This window comes from Stomoxys calcitrans, chromosome 5 (assembly GCF_963082655.1).
Source record: "Stomoxys calcitrans chromosome 5, idStoCalc2.1, whole genome shotgun sequence".
NCBI lineage: Eukaryota > Metazoa > Arthropoda > Insecta > Diptera > Muscidae > Stomoxys > Stomoxys calcitrans.
In genome coordinates this window covers 148666160-148685299 of record NC_081556.1, presented here as the reverse complement: position 1 = coordinate 148685299, position 19140 = coordinate 148666160, and the positions used below count along the sequence as shown (strand labels likewise).

Here is a 19140-nt window from a genome sequence, read left to right as displayed (position 1 = left end):
CTATGTTTTCTTCCAGACCAACCTACACAATATGCGAAAATTTCGAGAAAAATCGGTTCTGCTGTTTTTCAGTCTATACGGAACAAACAAACCGAGTCCCATATATCAGTGATTGGCTAATGTGCCCATTTCGGGGGTTTTCGTGGAGGTGGGGTGACCCCCTATACTTCGATATGAAATTGCATGCCAGATTCGTTATCTACTCCCGCATACTTTTCATTTGATACCCATTTTGTCCTTATCTGTCCACTTTTGATTTTGGGTGGTGTTTTTGGGGTAACGGTGGAGGGTCCGCCCCCTTCCGTTGTCAATAAATTATAAAGCTTACTCCTACTTCCTAACCATAGTCGTCATCTACTCCCGAATACCTTTCATTTGAGTCCCATATTGTCATGATCGTCAAATAAATCTATTTTAAGAGGTTTTAGGACTGGGGCGGCCCCCCAGGTACTCAGAACCAACTTTTGTTATGAAATTCGTACTCTACTCTTGAATACCTTTCATTTGAATCCCATATTGTCCCGATCGGTCCACTTTTATTTTTGGGTAGTACTTTATGGGTGAGGGGGAGGGTCCGCTCCCCTCCCGATATCAAAAAATTGTATAGCCTATGTTTCCGTCCAGACAAGGTTCAGCCGTTTGTGAGTCTATACGGTACAAACAAACAAACAAACACAAATAGTTTTTGTTGTATTAAACGCCCTCCGTTTTTCTTTGTGTACTTTGGCCACAAACATGAGAGTGAAGCATTTCAGTTGGCTATTCACTGAATTGGAAGTTTTTGAATAGTTGCTGTATTTAGATTCTCAGGAAAGGAATGCCAAACTTTGAGTGCTGTTTGTGTCCTTCGCATGCATTCATATGTTAATGTACATATGTTCGCATGTGTCATGCTGACATAGTAGTCACATTGGTGATACCACACTTTGCGAGTCTGTCTGTGTATTTAGTAGAACACTTGTGTGTGCGTATCTGCCGTTGGCTGTGTGGCTGTGAGTGTGTGGAGTGAAAGAGCATTATGAGTGTCTTTAGCATATGTTCATCATTTCAATCAAAAATATTTCTAATGCCAGTGACTTTGAATAAATTCCATACTCAGTGTCAATGATGGTGACAACTATTTTCTATTTTGTGTGTGATCCTTTGTGGGTTTTTGTATAAATAGGATCTTTTTATCAGTTGAACTGATGTCAGGCATAGATTTTCAATTTAAAAATACGCGGAAGAATTGTTGTGGCTTAAGGGTAAAAGTCAAGTAATAAAAAAATCTTGTTTTTATAAAATTCTCTAGGGAAATGAGGTGTTTGACTGGCGAGAACAATAATAAAACAAGTAAGGACTGGTTAACGTTAAAGGGCGAAGTCGATTTTTTGATACCCTACACCACATTGGATATGCTTTAAAAATTGCGGCATCTACAGCCTTAAAAGGTCATATCGGATAAAAAAAATATATGGGATCTATATCTAAATCTGGACCGATTTTTATGAAACTTCGCAGAATAAAACGAACGTTGAGATAAACGAGAACGTTGAATAAAACGCTCCATGCCAAATTTTGTGAAGATGGGACCAAAATTGTGGCTACTACAGCTTTAAAAGGGCATATCGGATGAAAGTTATATATGGGAGCTATATATAAATCTGAACCGATTTCAATGAAATTTTGCACAAATATTAAGACGTCATAAAAAGCAGTTCATGCAAAATTTGCTAAACATCGGACCAAAAATGTGCCTTCTACAGCCTGAATAGGTCAAATCGGATAAAAGTTATATATGGGAGCTGTAGCTAACTCTGAACCGATTTGGACCAAATTTTGCACACGTATTAAGAAGTCACACGAAACATCTCATGCTAAATGTGGTAAAGATCGAACCAAAATTGTGGTTCCTACAGCTTTAAAAGGGCATATCGGATGAATGATATATATGGCAGTTATATCTAAATCTGAACCGATATCAATGTAAATTTGAACATCTATTGGGACGTAAAGAAAAGCACTTTGTGCCAAATTTTGTAAGGATCGGACCAAAATTGTGGGTTCTGTAGGTTTGAAAAGGCACATCAGATGAAAGATATATACGGGAGCTATATCTAATTCTGGATCGATCTGAGCGAAATTACAGAAGAATATGGAAAGGCCCCACACAACTCACTGTCCCGAATTTCGGCGAAATCGGACAATAGATGCGCCGTTTTTGGGCCCAAGACCTTATATCGGTAGATCGGTCTATATGGCAGCAATATCCAAATCTGGACCGATCTGAGCGAAATTACAGAAGAATAAGGAAGGGCCTAACACAACTCTTTGTCCCATATTTCGGCGAAATCGGTCAATAAATGCACCTTTTATGGGACCAAGACCTTCAATCGAGAGATCGGTCTATATGACAGCTATATTCAAATTTGGACCGATCTGGGCTAAATTGAAGAGGGATGTCGAAGGGCATAACACAACTCACTGTCCTAAATTTTGGCGACATCGGACGATAAATACGCCTTTTATGGGCCCAAAACCTTCAATCGAGAGATCGGTCTATATGACAGCTATATTCAAATCTGGACCGATCTCTGCCAAATTTCACAAATATGTTGAAGACCCTAACACAACTCACTGTCCCAAATTTCGGCGAAATCTGGCAGTAAATACGGATTTTATGGGCCCAAAACCCCAAATGGAGAGATCGGTATATATGGCAGCTATATCCAAATCTGAACCAATCTGAGCCAAATTAAAGAAGGATATGGAAGGCCCCTACATAACTCCCTGTTCCGAATTTCGGTGAAATCGGACTATAAATGCGCCTTTTTTGGGCCCAAGACCTTAAATCGATAGATCGGTCTATATGACAGCTATATTTAAATCTGGACCGATCTGGGCTAAATTGCACAAAGATGTTGAAGACCCCAACACAACTCATTGTCCCAAATTCCAGCCCTATCGGTTAATAAATGTGGCTTTTATGGGCCTAAGACCTTAAATCGGCGAATTGGTCTATATGGTGGCTATAGCTTCTTTGTGACCGATTAAGATCGTACTTGGCACAGTTGTTGGAAGTTATAACGAAATACTATTTGAAAAATTTCAGCCAAATCGGATGAAAATTGAGGCTTCCCGGGGCTCAAGAAGTCAATTTGGGAGATCGGTTTATATGGGAGCTATATCCAAATCTGAACCGATATGACCCATTTGAAATTCTCAGTGACCTATATCAATGTTAAGTATCTATGCAAAATTTCAAGTGGCTTGCTCTACGCGTTCGACCACTATGGTGATTTCGACAGACGGACGGACATGGCTAGTTCGACTCAGAATGGCGAGACGATCTAGAATGTATACTCTACTGGAGTATATATTCCAGGGCTGGACAAGGCCCGCTTCGCTGCGCCTTCTTTAACTCTCCAATATCTATTTAGGGTGGGGAGACTTCACCCTGAATGTAGATATCGTGCTACTGTAGCCTATGTCCGCCTATGACGCTGAATACCTGCGTTCGAATCGAATTTTAAGCGCTGGTTATCTCCTCTTAATGCTGGTGACATTTGCGAGGTACCACACCATGCATGGTCAGGTAAAAAATTCTCCCCAAAGAGTTGTTGCACTGCGGCACACCGTACGGACTCGGCTATAAAAATGGTCCCTTATCGTTGATAAACTCAACTTGAATCGGAAAGCACTCATTGATGTATGAAAAGTTTGCCCCTGCTCGGTTCCTGGGAAAATTTGAACTCTACTCCCAAATGACTTTCTTTTGAGCGCCATATTACTGTATTGGTAAACTGGCTAAACCGGCACCTGAAAATAGATATCAAATTCGTTCTTTACTCCCAAATGCCGTTGATTTGAGCTTCACATTGCTAAAGTAGGAAATGAGGTTCAGTTTAAGGGGTGACTTAGGGTGTACCCCCAAAATTGGATATCAAATTCATTTTCTACTCTCAAATACCTTCCATTTGTTTCCCATATTGCCATAATGGGTCAATTAATCTATTCGATGTATTTTCAGGAGAAAAAGAGCCACCTTGACTTGAAAGCAAATTTAGATGTCATATTTTTAATCTACTCCCAAATATCTTTCATTTGAATCCTATATAGCCATGGTCGGCTGATATGCCCATTTGGTGGTATTTGGGGGTGAGGCGACCTTCCATTACTTGGACCTAATTTTTTGTGGCATATTTGTAATCTACTGCCGGATACTTTTCATTTGAGTCCCATATTGATAGGAACGTCGAATATTTCTGTTTAGAGGAGTTTTTGGGTTGGGGCGGCCCGCTGGGTACTTGGACTCAAAATTTAATATGATATTCTTTTTCTAGTCTCCAATACCTTTCATTTGATACCTATATTGTGCCCATCAGTTCTCTTTTGGTTTTGGGTGGCGTTTTTGGTGGAGTGTTCTCTTTTTTTTTTGATTCTACGTAACAAATAAACAAACCGACTCCCATATAGTCATGATGGCTCATATGCCCATTTGGGGAGTATTTAAGGGGTAGGATGACCCCCTAAACTTCGATCTGATTTTGTATGCCAGATTCGTAATCTACTCCCGAACACCTTTCATTTAAGCCCCATATTGATATGGAGGCCACCGTAGCTTAGAGGTTAGTTAGCATGTCCGCCAATGACGCTGAACGCCTGAGTTCAAATCCTGGCGAGATCATCAGAAAAAATGTTCAACGGTGATTTTCCCCTCCTAATGCTGGCAACATTTGTGAGATACTATGCCATGTAAAACTTCTATCCAAAGAGGTGTCGCATTACGGCACGCCGTTCGGACTCGGCTATAAAAGGGAGGCCCCTTATCATTGAGCTTAAAAACTTGAATCGGACTGCACTCATTAATATGTGAGAAGCTTGCCCCTGTACCTTAGTGAAATGTTCATGGGCAACAATTGCAATTTGCAATTGATATGGACTACCAATTTTTCTGTTTTTAGACATTTTGGGGTTAGAGCGACTTCCTTGGTACTTGGATCCAATTTTTAATACCATATTCGTATTTTACTCTTAAATACCTATCATTTGATATCCATATTGTTTTTATCGGTCGACTTGTGATTTTGGCTGGTATTTTTGGGGTAACGGGTAGGCCCCCCCCCCTTCCGTTATCAAAAAATTATAAAGCCTATTTCTCCTTCCTGACCATATTCGTAATCTACTCCCGAATACCTTTCATTTGAGTCCCATATTGTCATGAACGTCAAATAAACCTATTTTGAGGGGTTTTGGGGCTGGGGCGGCCCCCCGGGTACTTAGACCCAACTTTTATTATAAAATTTGTACTCTACTCTTGAATACCTTTCATTTGAATCCCATATTGTCCCGATCGCTCCACTTTTATTTTTGGGTAGTACTTTTGGGGTAAGGGGGAGGGTCCGCTCCCCTCTCGATATGAAAAAATTATATAGCCTATGTTTCCTTTCAGACCAACCTACACAATCTGTGAAAATTTCAAGGTACTCGGTTCAGCCGTTTTTGAGTCTATACGAAACAAACCGACAAACAAACACAAATTGAAATGGGCTCCTAGATCAATATTTCGAGGTATTACCAATGGAATGACTAGGTTAGTATACCCCCATCCTATGGTGGTGGTGGGTATAGAAACAACTAAATGAAAGAATCTTTTGATGTGTTAATTTCTCTTTCTGAGATGAGCTTAGATCGAAAATTTTATACAATGGCAATGTGAAAACCACACCAACCATGATTAGACGCGTTTCAACCCCCCTTGGGGTCATCATCAGAAATATTTTGGTGTGAGGGCTTCAAAGGTCCTACATTGGTAGTTTGTATTTGTGTCTTTTGTTGGTGCCTATTTCATTGTTATTGTACTCTGCCGCCATTGTTATTGCACTTTGTGGTGATTCAATCCATCTGCTTGTCAATGGTTGTCTTAACCTCTCATTATAGAGATTCTTCTTACTGAGGTTTCAATTGATTCTTAAGATATTAGTCAACTGTCAATGTTGCTGGTCCTACTGTCTTTCATACTCCATATTCCATAGAATGTAATCTCATATTATGAAGTGTATCGTAAAACTTCTTGTATCAGAGCAAGGGAAGAATGTTAAGGGCAAGGGTGTCTCAGGCAATACGAATAACTATTCATTCATTTGTATGCAATGTCAACTATAAATACTCCAATGACTTGGAGTTATGCACAATAACTTCTTGTGAGTGTGTGTGTGTGTGTGTGTGTTGGCATAGATATCGAATGTATACAACTGAGCCTTGCTTCATACTTTCTTCTCTGCTGTCGATACTTTTCTCTTTGTATCATAGGGAGATCATAATGTGCCCTACTTGGCAATCAAGTTGGTTAAAGTCTTCATGTGTGTGTGTGTGTGTGTACATGCTAGTGTTTATGATAAATGTTGGTTTACTGTGGTTTGCCTTTGGCTAATTTAAGCACTTCATATACTTATGACTAACTGTCTATGGGTGCGTGTGTGTGTGAGTGTGTATGCAGAGTTTTATACCTTAGGTATTTGTCTGCATATGTGTGCAAAATCGGTCTTATTATTGCTACATGTCTTTCGATAATAAAGACCCACTTATACAATCATAATGTCATTTGAGCTTGCCATAAACTGAAGATCGAATGGTTGGATTTTGCGGTAATGGGAAAATGAGTTGGAAATGATTCCCATCACTGTTTCAATTATTAATCAATTATACATAATTTCTGAATGCAAAAGTTAATAGAATAGAATTTCATTAGATTTGCACAAAACTGGGAGGGAATATTAGACAGCTGGACTAGGAAATCACAAGGATACTATGCAAATGCAAATTTAGTTTGAAATCTTTGGATTATTTATGGATGTAGAATTTTATGGGATATGGTGTCAATAAGAAGAAAATTTGTTCAACAGTTCTATGAAAAAACCACTAAAGAAAGTCCAAAGTCGGTCGGTGCCGACTTTATAATACCCTACACCTACCCTATAGGTACAAAGTGCGAGCTATGTCTAATTCTGGAACAATTTTGATGGACCTCCCCGGATGTTTTCAGATGGGTTGTTAAACAATCCGCATCACAGTTCGAGCAAATATGTTCAAACTATTATAACTACGGTTAACAAATGACAACATTATTGCAAATTACCCAAAATTTGACGAACATATGCATGGGAGCTATATCTAATTCTAAAGCGATTTCGAGCAAACTTCTCAGATAATGTGGTACTCGTCGAGAAAAGCGTTGTGAAAAATTTTAGTAAAATTGGTCAAAAAATGCGATTGCAATGGCTCTAGAAGCGGAAATCGGGCGATATACATATATGACAGCTGTATGTAAATATGAACCAATTTCTTTAAAATTCATCTATAATGTCGAGAGTCAAGAGAAAATCATTCCTGACATATTTCGAGAGAATCGATTAACAAATGACCATTTGATTGCAATATTACTGCAAATCGAACGAACATGTCTAAATCTGAACCGATTTGGAGCAGAGACATTGTGGATGTCATCGCGGAAAGCGTTGTACAAACTTTTGGGAAGATTGGTCAATAAATGCGCTTGCAGTGAACCGATTTCCACGAAATGTCGAGAGTCAATAGAAAATCCTTCCCAACAAATTTCAAGAGAATCGGTTAACAAATGACCATTTTATTACATTAACACTGCAAATCGGACGAACATATATATGGGAACTATATCCAAATCTAAACCGATTTTTATGATATGTACCTGTAATATTGGTAGTCATAAGAAATCTCTTCCAGCCAAATTTCGAGAGAATCGGTTCACAAATGACCATTTTATTGCAGTATTACTGCAAATCGGACGAACATATATATGGGAGCTATATCCAAATCTTAACCGATTTTTTCCAATTTCAATAGGCTTCGTCTCTAAGCCGAAAAACATGCCCGTACCGAATTTTAAGACGATCGGAACAAAATTTCGACCTGTAGTTTGTACACAAATTAACATGGACAGACGGACAGACAGACTGACAGACGGACATAGCTAAATCGAATCAGAAAGTGGTTCTGAGTCGATCGGTATGCTTATCAATAGGTTTATCTCTCTTCCTTTTAGGTGTTACAAACTAATTCACTAAGTTATAATACCCTGTGCCTCAGTAGTGGTGTAGGGTATAAAAATCAATTTGTATTTGTTTTTAGGTTTTGTTTGTTTGTGTGTTCCTTATGGATTCAGAAACGGCTGAACCGATTTTCATGAAATTTTCACAGATGGTGAATAATGATCCCGTGGTGAAAATTGGGTACTACATTTTTTGATATCTGAAAGGGGGGCGAACCCTTACCCTTACCCTTACCCTAATTTTCAGAAACGCCAGATCTCGGTGGTGCGGTTTAAGCGAAATTTTGTGTGCTCTGATATAGTACCCTAGAAATAAAATTTTGGTATCCAAATTTCGGATGGGGTACCTAGGGGGACCGCCCCACCCTAAAACCTAATGTATTTAGACCAATCACGACAATATGGGACTCAAATGAAAGGTATTTAAGAGTAGAACACGTATCTGATATCCAATTGTCGGACCAAGTGTTAGGGGGACAAGTCCAAGCCCCAAAACACCCCTAAATCGGACATATTTACCGACCATGGCAATATGGGACTCAAATGAAAGGAATTTGCGAGTAGAATACAAATCTGATATCCAAATGTGGAACCACGTTTCTGGGGGTTCATTCCTTCCCCAAATCACCCCCCAAATAAAATAAAAGGTATTTAAGTATAGAATTCGAATCTGATATCCAAATATGGGACCAAGTGTTTGGGGGGCCGCCTCTCCCCAAAAACATCCCCCAAGGGGACAAATTTTCGACCATAGCAATATGGGGCTCAAATGAAAAGTCTTTGGGAGTTAAGCACGAATCTGATATCAATATTCAGGAAAGTGTCTATGAGGCCACCCCACCCCCACAACACCACCCAAATAGTAAGTATTTGCTGACTATTGCAATATGAGGCTCAAATAATATGGTTTTTCGAGTAGAAAACGATTCCGATATATACTTTCAAGGCCAACTCACTGAGTGGCCGGCCATCCCCCAAAACATCCCCAAGCCGGTCATTTTTGCCGACTATGGAAATATGGGCCTCAAATTAAAGCTATTTGGGAGTAGACCACGTATCTGATATCAACATTAGGGACCAACTTTCTAGGGGACGTCGTACCACCATAACAACCCCCAAATAGGACGTATTTGCTCACCAAGACAATTTGGGTCTTAAAGAGAGTGGAACTAAATATTTATATATAAAAAACCATTTTCTTTAATCAAATTATTTAGGAATTTTTTCTTTAAAAACTTTTTTTAGAAAAAAAAAATTGGAAAATATTTTTTTTGAAAAAATTTACAAAATTTTTCATAAAAGTAATATTTTAACAAAATTTTCTTTAAAAATCAAATTTTGACAAAATTTTCTTTAAAAATCTAATTTATGCAAAATTTTCTTTAAATTAACAAATTTTTATTTAAAACTATAATTTTATCAAAATGTCCAATGTAAAATTTTGACAAAATTTTCTTTGAAAGCAAAATTTCTTTAAAAGTAAAGTTTTGACATTTTAAAGAAGTGCTGCGAAGCCATCAATACAACTTTCAACAGATGAACAGAATCATGTGCACCATGGAAGTAGTGTAATTGTCGCAGACAAAAAGTCTGTCATTACACGAAAAAACATGCATTGGGAAAAGTACACCTAATAGACAGGGTTGTCGAGCGTGGTTAATGTGGAAATTGTATCGTAGATACGTTTTCGCAATTAATACGACTCGAATACAACATACCAACGCACGGCTCTTGAAACCATCACACTTAATATGATTGAAAAAGTCTTATAATCAAAGACGAAACGCGTCCCATAGTGGTTGGTGTATGTTGCTGTCTGTGGTTTTCCTTTTCCATTTGCAATTCCGATCATTGAGCTCGTCTCGAAAGAGAAACAAACAAAAATTATAAAATTTTATGATCTTCGCCCTAACAGGCAAAATACTTGAAAATAACATTTTTACTAAATATTCTACCAAACTGATATTTTAAAGTTTGGAAAATGTTGGCGACATTATCTTTGAAAATAAAATGATAAAAAAATTTTTTAAAAAAATCTAATTTTTTGAAAATTCTTTATGAAATTTTTATTTTGTATTTTAGTTTATTTGTTAAAGATGTTTCTATTCGTACTTTTGTACATTTTTGTACTTAAAAGCGCAAAATATCTCATTCCTCAATAACACCAGAGTGCTGTTTTAATTTTGTCTTTATGTGTCATCGGCATTTTGACCACTTTTTTCTTCTTCTTAAAGGTCTTCAGCAAATGTCCTCTTTTCATTGGTTTGTTCAATAGTAACCTTGACCGTGGGTCAATTGACTCATGCCAAAAAGCAGACTTGATTTTTAAAAGCACGAGAGTTGTCTTATGGTTAGAATTCATATACTAAAGACTACAGCGATGTCTTCTTCAATAAGTGTAAGATAAGATTAGATGAGATAAGTCACATGGCATTTTCGCTTGCTGGAATTACCAGGGGGTTTACCAACGTAGACAAAGTTGTACATAAATGCCCATGAATTCTTTTTGCCAAATATTAAATACTACGATTTAGACATGTCCATAATATCACAAAGGCATTTTCACACCGTGCACAGTGGCTTGTCATCAAAACATGCAGCTAAGTTGTCGCATTGCCTACAGAGACTAAAATTTACTATTCTCTGAGTCTTTACCACCTGTTGTTTGAGTTTGTCGTAGCTGTTTTTCTTACTCATATTCTTGTCGTGGTTGTTGTTGTCAATTTTATGGAGAGTATGCAAAGCTTTACTTGCTAGCCCATTGTAATTTATGATGGGAATTGTCCCCAAAGACACTCATTGTTTTCTTGGTGGACATAAATTTCCCTAGCAAATATCTCATATGGCGGCGCTAGTCATGCCACAAGGCAGTTTACCTTTCCCCTCATGCTTTTGATGTGTGAGATATGTAGGTTTTAACACCATTGGCATTGTCAAGGTCACGGTTGGTTTTGGTTTCTTATTTACGAGAGCGTGCACATATTCGGATTGCTCCATTGTCTTCGTTTGACATGGTGCCAAAAATCAAATGTTTTCGGTTATTCCCAATGTCAGCTAAAGTGTTTTTATGGTATTTATGGAATTTAATGGTATTACTTTGCAAAAAAAAAAGAGGAGGCACTTGGGCACTTAAAAGAAAATTAATGGTGAAAAATAGATTCGGGACATTTAGATTTAGAAAATCAAAGGTAATAAATCATAAGAGCATTTTTACTCCAGCTAACATTTTTTACACATTTTAAATAAAAGCTTATATCGGATGAAAGATATATAAGGCAGCTTTATCTAAATCTGAATCTGTCCCTGGGCCAAAAAAGTTACTTTTGCAAAGTTTTACGATAATCGACCGACAGATTTTTAGAAATGACCTCTTAAGACAACATCCCGAAGAAATTTTCTCTTATGAGAAAATTATTGATTGAAGTAATAATCGATTTCGATTGTCTAATCGATTTCGATTATCTTATGGATTTCGATGTCTAATCGATTTCGATGTCTAATCGATTTCGATTATCTAATCGATTTCAATTATCTAATCGATTTCAATTATCTAAACGTTTTCGATTATCTAATCGATTTCGATTATCTTATCGATTTTGATTATCTAATGGATTTTGATTATCTAATCAATTTCGATTATCTAATCGATTTCGATTATCTAATCGATTTCGATTGTCTAATCAATTTCGATTGTCTTATCCATTTCGACTTCTGATAAAGTTCGATGGTCTAATCTAGTTCGATTTTATATTTTGTTTTTTATCGATTTTGGATTATAATCGATTTTGATATTATAAACTATTTCGACTTTATAATGAATAAGAATTTAAATTCAAATGCTCTATAGATTTCAATTTTATAATTTATTAAAATTTTCAAATCGGTTTTGACTTTCCAATCGATTTTGAAAGTTTAATTGATTTTGATTTTTTAATCAATTTTGATATTGTAAATGATTTTTCTTTTATTATCGATTTTGATTATATAATCGATTTCAATCTTATGATCGATTTCGGTTTTATAGTCGATTTCGGCAATATAATGTTTTTCCATTTTGCGAAATTTTTTTCTTTATATCAATTTTATAATCGATATCAATCTTTAAATCAATTTTGAATGTTTTATTTATTTCGATTTTGTAACCAATTTCGATATTGTTATTGATTTTTCTTTTACTATCAATTTAGATTAAATAATCGATAGTAATTTTATGATCGATTTCAATCTTTTAATCGATTTCAGTATTATAATCTATTTCGATTTTGCAAAATTGCAATTTCGATTTTTTAATTGATATCAATTTTTTAATCGATATCATGTTTAAATCGATTTTTAATGTTTAATTGATTTCGATTTTGTAACCAATTGTGATTTTGTAATAGATTTTTCTTTTATTTCCGATTTCGATTAAATAATAGATTGTGATTTTATAATCGATTTTAATCTTTTAAACGATTTGGGGTTTATAATCGATTTTGGCATTATAATCTTTTTCCATTTTGCGAAATTTCAATTTCCATATTTTACTTGATATAAATTTTATAATCGATATCAATGTTTAAATCGATTTTGAATGTTTAATTGATTTCGATTTTATAATTGATTTTATATTTTATATTCAACTGCGGTTTTATAATCAATTAAAATTTTCTATTCGATTATTCTTTTCTTTGTCCTTAAAGGGATCGCTCATATTTTACGGAACCTGCAGAGCCGTTGCGACGATTTTCTAATCGATTTTGAATGTTAATTCGATTTTGGTTTGATAATCAATTCTGTTTCGATTTTGAAATTGATTTCGATTTTATAATCACTTTTGATTTTACAGTCGATTTCGATTTTATAATTGATTTCGATGTTTTAATCGTTTTCGATCTTGCAATCGATTTCGGTTTTACAATTGATTTGGATTTTACAATAGATTTCGATTTTACTTGCGATTTTGATTTTACAATTGATTTCGATGTTAAAGTCGGTCTCGATGTGCTATCGGTTCAAATTTTGTAATTTCTTTCAAATGCTCTAATTAGAGCTGGCAAACATTCGAGAAACATTCAATATTTCTAATAACAAATATCGATAGCATCGATACTATTGTTAATTTTTCATCACCCCTATTTCAAACGTAAATGCCATGTAAATCGATTTTTGGTTCTCAAAAATCGATTTACATGGCAAGTAATAGCAATGCATAGTAGAGCTGGCAAACTATCGATATTCGCAGCATTAGATATTTTTAATAAGAAATATCGATAATATAGATACTGTCGTTTATTTCCTATCACCTATATTTGAAACGAGAATAAGAAGTAAATCATTAGTTTTATATAGATGCAATATCATTGCATGGACCGATTAAAACCAAATTTAATAAAGTCATTTAGAAATCAAAGAGAATTCATTGTACTACATTTTAGCCTAATCGTATGAAAATTGAGCCCTCTATAGGCTCATCAAGTAACCATAGGAGATTTTATAAGGAAGCTATATTAGGTTGTGCGCCGATTCGAACGATACTTGAATTACTCAACAAGAAGGGCGATGGAAAAATGCATGATTGGAATACATTCACGATCAGATCATTAATTTTTAGTTCAATTTAACAAATAGTGTAACTTTGTCAATAGTATCGATAGGAAAGATGTTAATCGATATTTAGCCAAAAACTAAAATATCGATATTTAGTAAGTTGGTTGCAGGACATGAGAAAACTTTTTGTACAAATTTGTTATCGTTTTTGACTTTCTAATCAATTTAGAATGTTTAATTGATTTCCTTTTGATTTTAGAACCCATTTTATTTGCTAATCGATTACAATCTTAAATTCGATTTTGATCTTACAATCGGTTTAAAATTTTTAATTCATTTCTGTTTAATAATGAATTTCGATTAAATAAACGGTTTTAATTTCGTTTTTGTAATAGATTTCAAATTTACAATCACTTTCGATTTTGTAATCGATTCGAAATGCTCTAAACGATTTCGATATAATGACTGATTTACATTTTGTAATCGATTTCTAATCAATTTTGAATGTTTAATTGATTTTTATTTAGTTTTATAATACATTTGGTTTAGTGATCGATATAAATTAAAATATCAATTTTTCTAATGATTTCGATTTAGTAATCGATTTGGATTTTATAATAGACTAGCTGAGCCGAGCCAGCTTCATTGCGCCTTCTTTTACTAACAAAACTATCCTTTGCAATTTTTTTTTTTTTTTGACAACTAAAGAGTTTTTAGTTGCAATTTTTAAAACCTTTTCTTATGCAACTTCTCACTTGCCCTTGTTCCTTAGTGGAATGTTCATGGGCAAAATTAGCTATTTGCAAATTTTCTTATGGACAAAAGTTCTGAAAAATATTACAAAAAAAAAAATTTTATTAATTTTTTCCTTTGCGGTATGTCAAACTGATCTCCCTAGTTAAGATTAGAATTCTGTCCTGCTTTCCATTTCATTTATCAATTATAATCTTCAATAACCACACTTCAATTTTCATTACCTTCTCTTTCCTTTGGCTGGGTAATGCATGCTGACTTGCATTTCGATGTTGTCCCCCAAACCACACATTCGAGCATCACTTTGTCAAAAAATTCGTACACCAAGACATGCTTGGGCTTTCTCCCATTGAGGAAGTAAAAGTGGTTTACTTGAGATTTGTACAAATCTTACGCCTCACTGACTTCATAAAAGAAGAAGAAAAACTTGTGGTGATGTTATTCATTAAGATTTGGATAGCCTTAGCTTAAAAATAAAAGGATTTGCTGAAAAAGGATTAACATTTGATATGCTCTTAAATGTTAACTAACATTAAAGCTTTTTTCGATGACTACTCTTTGATTTTTATTTTTCTTTTAATAACATGGCGAAAGTTTCGAGGAAGTTCAATTTTAATGGCTTCCACAAAATGTTAAGATAAACTGTTCTACTCTATACTAGCAAATGTACTTGGAATTGTTTTTTCAGAGTTTCTTGCGGAATTTGAAAGCTTTCGCTTACATATTCCATGGGTTAACATTATTTTGGTTGAACTGTTGTTTACAGCAACTTTTGCCGTGAACTGCTGTAGCCATCCAGATGGCCACAGTAAACAATGGATTTCGAAAACTTTGCTTTTAGTTAATTTTTATACGTTAGTGATGAAACACGCTTAAAAGCAGAGATACGGTCCTACAAAATTTCAACTTTCTTCGACCATAACAAAAAAATGATTGAAAAAAAAAAAGTTATAGAAAAAGAAATTATTTTGAATTTTTTCTACTCTTATAAAGTGTATATAATAAAATCGAAAATAATAACAAAAATAAGAAAATAAGGAAAATATCTTTAAAAAACGCAAAGAAAAAGGAATACAGTTTTGTGTTTTAAATATAAAATAAAAAAAAATATTCATAACATGCGCCGGCGCTTTACGATCTCCATAATTACATGAAAGTGAAAAATCTGTATTTAAAAAATATCAATAAAAATAATTAGAAAAAATATATATATAATAAAACAAAATAAAATTATATAGATATATGTAAAAAGAAAAAAAAATAAGCAGCAAAAATAATAATAATCATTAGTTTATAAAAAAAATATATATATAAGAAAATAAGTGTTTAAATATTAAGTGAATATCAAAAACCAAATATTGTCCCTGAATTGTGGTACTTTAACTAGTCAAAAAAGAAAAATTCTAACCATCATTGGTAAATATTTCAATTAAGTGAAGGTTTCCGTTTCCTCTGCATTTTGGATTGCCCTCTACACTCTCACACACATGCCCTCTTGCTCACACACACACACACACATGTATGCATGCATTACCGGCTGCCAGCCTAAATCAAATGGAAATGTAATACGTTTATAATTGCTTCAAGAGACAATAATGAACGCCTAATGATTATGACATTATAGGCCTTCCCCGTTTGCTTTGTTAAATTGTCCAAGACATTCCGCTATTAGGTATTGCTTATTGGATTTCCTTTTTTTCTTTACTCTCTAGGGAGATGGAGAAAAACAATAACTATTTTCTTAACGTTAAACATTCCAAGCGACTTTGGGGAAATTGATTCTTCTTATCCTGGGCTATATCTTGTTAGCGCTTAATTGCAGTTCAAATAATGTTTCACTGACCCTAATTAAATGGCAAAGTAGCATTTGGGGATGTTTATTGTTTGTGTGTGTGTTTCCAAGAAAAATCCTTTTTTCTTCGAAAACAATCTTAAAAGGGTAATGCCTAATGGTCATTGTTTTTTTTTCTTTTTTCTTTGGTTTGTTTTTTTCCTAAACTGCTTGTCACTGTTATTTACACCTAATGGATTTTTAACGAATTTTCCCCAAAATGTCTATCCATTGAAACAATTAGCAAGTGTCCGAAACTGCAGGTTATTAGGGGTATTTTAATAAAATATTTAGAACAACTTTTTGGCTAAATTCCTTTCCAATGGCATATTTTTCACCAGAAAGAAGGGGAAGGAGAGAAACAAGTAAAAGCGTGCCAAGTTTGGCCGGGTCGAATCTTATATACCCACCACCATGGATCGCATGTGTCGAGTTCTTTTCCCGGCATCTCTTCTTAGGCAAAAGGAAAAGTATACAAAAAAAGATTTGCTCTGCTATTAGAGCGATATCAAGAAATGGTCCGATTCGGGCCACAATTAAATTATTCGTTGGAGACCTGTTAAAAAATATCAGCCAATTCGAATAAGAATTGTGCCCTTTGGGGGCTCAAGAAGTAAAATAGAGAGATCGATTTATATGGGAGCTGTATAAGGCTATAGACGGATTCAGACCTTAATAAACACGTATGTTGATGGACATGAGAGGATCCGTCATACCACGTTTCAGGCAAATCCAATAATAATTGCGCCCTCTAGAGGCTCAAGAAGCCAAGAACCCAGATCCGTTTATATGGCAGCTATATCAGGTTATGGACCAATTTGATCCATACTTGGCTCAAGTGTTGGATAACATAACAAAACACGTCGTGCAAAATTTCATTCCAATCGGATAAGAATTGCGCCCTCTAGAGGCTCAAGAAGTCAAGACCCAAGATTGGGTTATATGGCAGCTATATCAGGTTATAGACCAATTTGAACCATACATGGCCCAATTGTTGAATATCATAACAAAACATATCGTGCAAATTTTCATTCCAATCGGATTACAATTGCGCCCTCTAGAGCCTCAAGAAGTCAAGATTCAAGATCGGTTTATATGATAGCCATAACAGGTTATTAACCGATTTGAACCCTATTTGGCACAGTTGTTGAAAGTCATGCAAAATTTTAGCCAAAACGGATGAGTATTGCGCCCTCTAGAGGCTCAAGAAGTCAAGAACCCAGATCGGTTTATATGGCAGCTTTATCAGGTTATTAATCGATTTGAACCCTATTTGGCACAGTTGTTGAAGGTCATAATTAAATACGTCATGCAAAATTTCAGCCAAATCGGATGAGAATTGCGGAAATATGGGATTCAAATCGGAAAAATGGGATTCTTCAGCACATCCGTATTGGTATATTTTATTGATTCTCTTTGAAATGGCCCAAATAGAAACGACCACCGGCTTGGCATTTGGCGAATTGGACAGCCACTGTGTGGAAGAAATAAAGTGCGAATCATGTTGGTATGTAAATACATGGTCTACGACCGAAATGTTTGCCTGCCCACTGTTCCAAAGAGGTTTCCACAATGCTAATCGAATAATAAGTCGCATTAACTTCGATGCCAGGCTCGATGAAAGCAGTTGTAGAGCGGCCATCAGCGGTAACATCCGCCCATACCATTACTGATGGAAAATAAATTCGGTTGACCGTTCGTAGGCTCAAATTTTCGTACGTGTGCTGTGTTAAGTAGACACCATCATTTTTGGGGGTTTACGAATTGCTCAATTAAGCAATTTTTCTTGTCTGTGAACACGATATTCGGAAATTCACCACGTTCGTACAAGCTCAGCAATTACTTCTTTTTGGACCACCACCATGGCATAAGGAATCGCTTCCAGTATCATTATAACGATTTATGGTGCGAAACACAAACATTTTGTTCATTTTAGGGTGTTTGAGTTCGCCAACAATAGACAGTCGAGTTTTATAGCCAAATATAACGCAATCACACTATAACGCTCAAACTCCATCATAAAATCTTTTTTATACCCACCACCATAATACGGCAGTAGTCATTCTATATATTCTTGATCGTCTGAACGCTTGAGTCGATCTAGCCATGTCCATCCGTCTCTTCGTCCGTCCGTCTATTGAAATCACGATAGCGGTCAAACGCATGAGGCTAGCCGCTTGAAACTATGAACAGATGCATCTTATAGATGAAGGAGGCCACCGTGGCACAAAAGTAAGCATGCCAGCCTATGATGCTGAACGCCTGGGTTCGAATCCTGGCGAGAACATGAGAAATAAGTAAGAGCGTGCTAAGTTCGGCCGGGCCGAATCTTATATACCCTCCACCATGGATCGCATTTGTCGAGTTCTATGCGCAGTTTCTCTTTTTAGGCAAACAAAGAATATCGAATAAGAACTGTTACGATATGTAAAGCTATATCAAGTTATAGTCCGATTCGGACCATATATGAATGCTGAACATTGTAGAAGTCATGGTGTAATATTTTAGTTCACTCGGATAAGTAATGTGCCTTGTGGGGGCTCAAGAACCAAAATCGGGAGATAGGTTTATACGGGAGCTGTATCAAGCTATTGATCGATTCAGACCATATTAGACAGGTATGTTGAAGGTCATGAGAGAAGGCGTTGTACAAAATTTCTGCCAAATCGGATGAGAATTGCGCGCTCTATGGGCTCAAGAAATCAAGATCCAAGTAAGGTTTATATGACAGCTAAGCCGATTATGAGCCGATTTGAATCATACTTAACACAGTTATTGGAAGTGATACCAAAACACCACGTGCGAAATCTCAGTCAAATTGGATGAGAATTGCGCCCTCTAGAGGCTCAAGAAGTCAAGACCCCAGATCGGTTTATATGACAGCTATATCAGGTTATGAACCGATTTGAACCATACTTGGCACAATTGTTGGATATCATAACAAAACACGTCGTGCAAAATT

The 19140-nt window shown here is 35.6% G+C and overlaps 1 protein-coding gene and 1 long non-coding RNA gene across 5 annotated transcripts in view; both read left to right on the top strand.

Moving 5' to 3' along the window:
- Window positions 1-19140, top strand: part of LOC106086502 (potassium channel subfamily T member 1) — a 692064-nt gene that overhangs the window by 234744 nt on the left and 438180 nt on the right. The gene's annotated exons all lie outside the window — the stretch shown is intronic.
- The window catches only part of LOC131998065 (uncharacterized), a 172229-nt gene continuing 168790 nt past the window's right edge, over window positions 15702-19140 (top strand). Inside the window, exon 1 of the long non-coding RNA XR_009398524.1 lies at window positions 15702-15763. This is a non-coding gene — a long non-coding RNA (uncharacterized LOC131998065). The remainder of the gene's footprint in view (window positions 15764-19140) is intronic.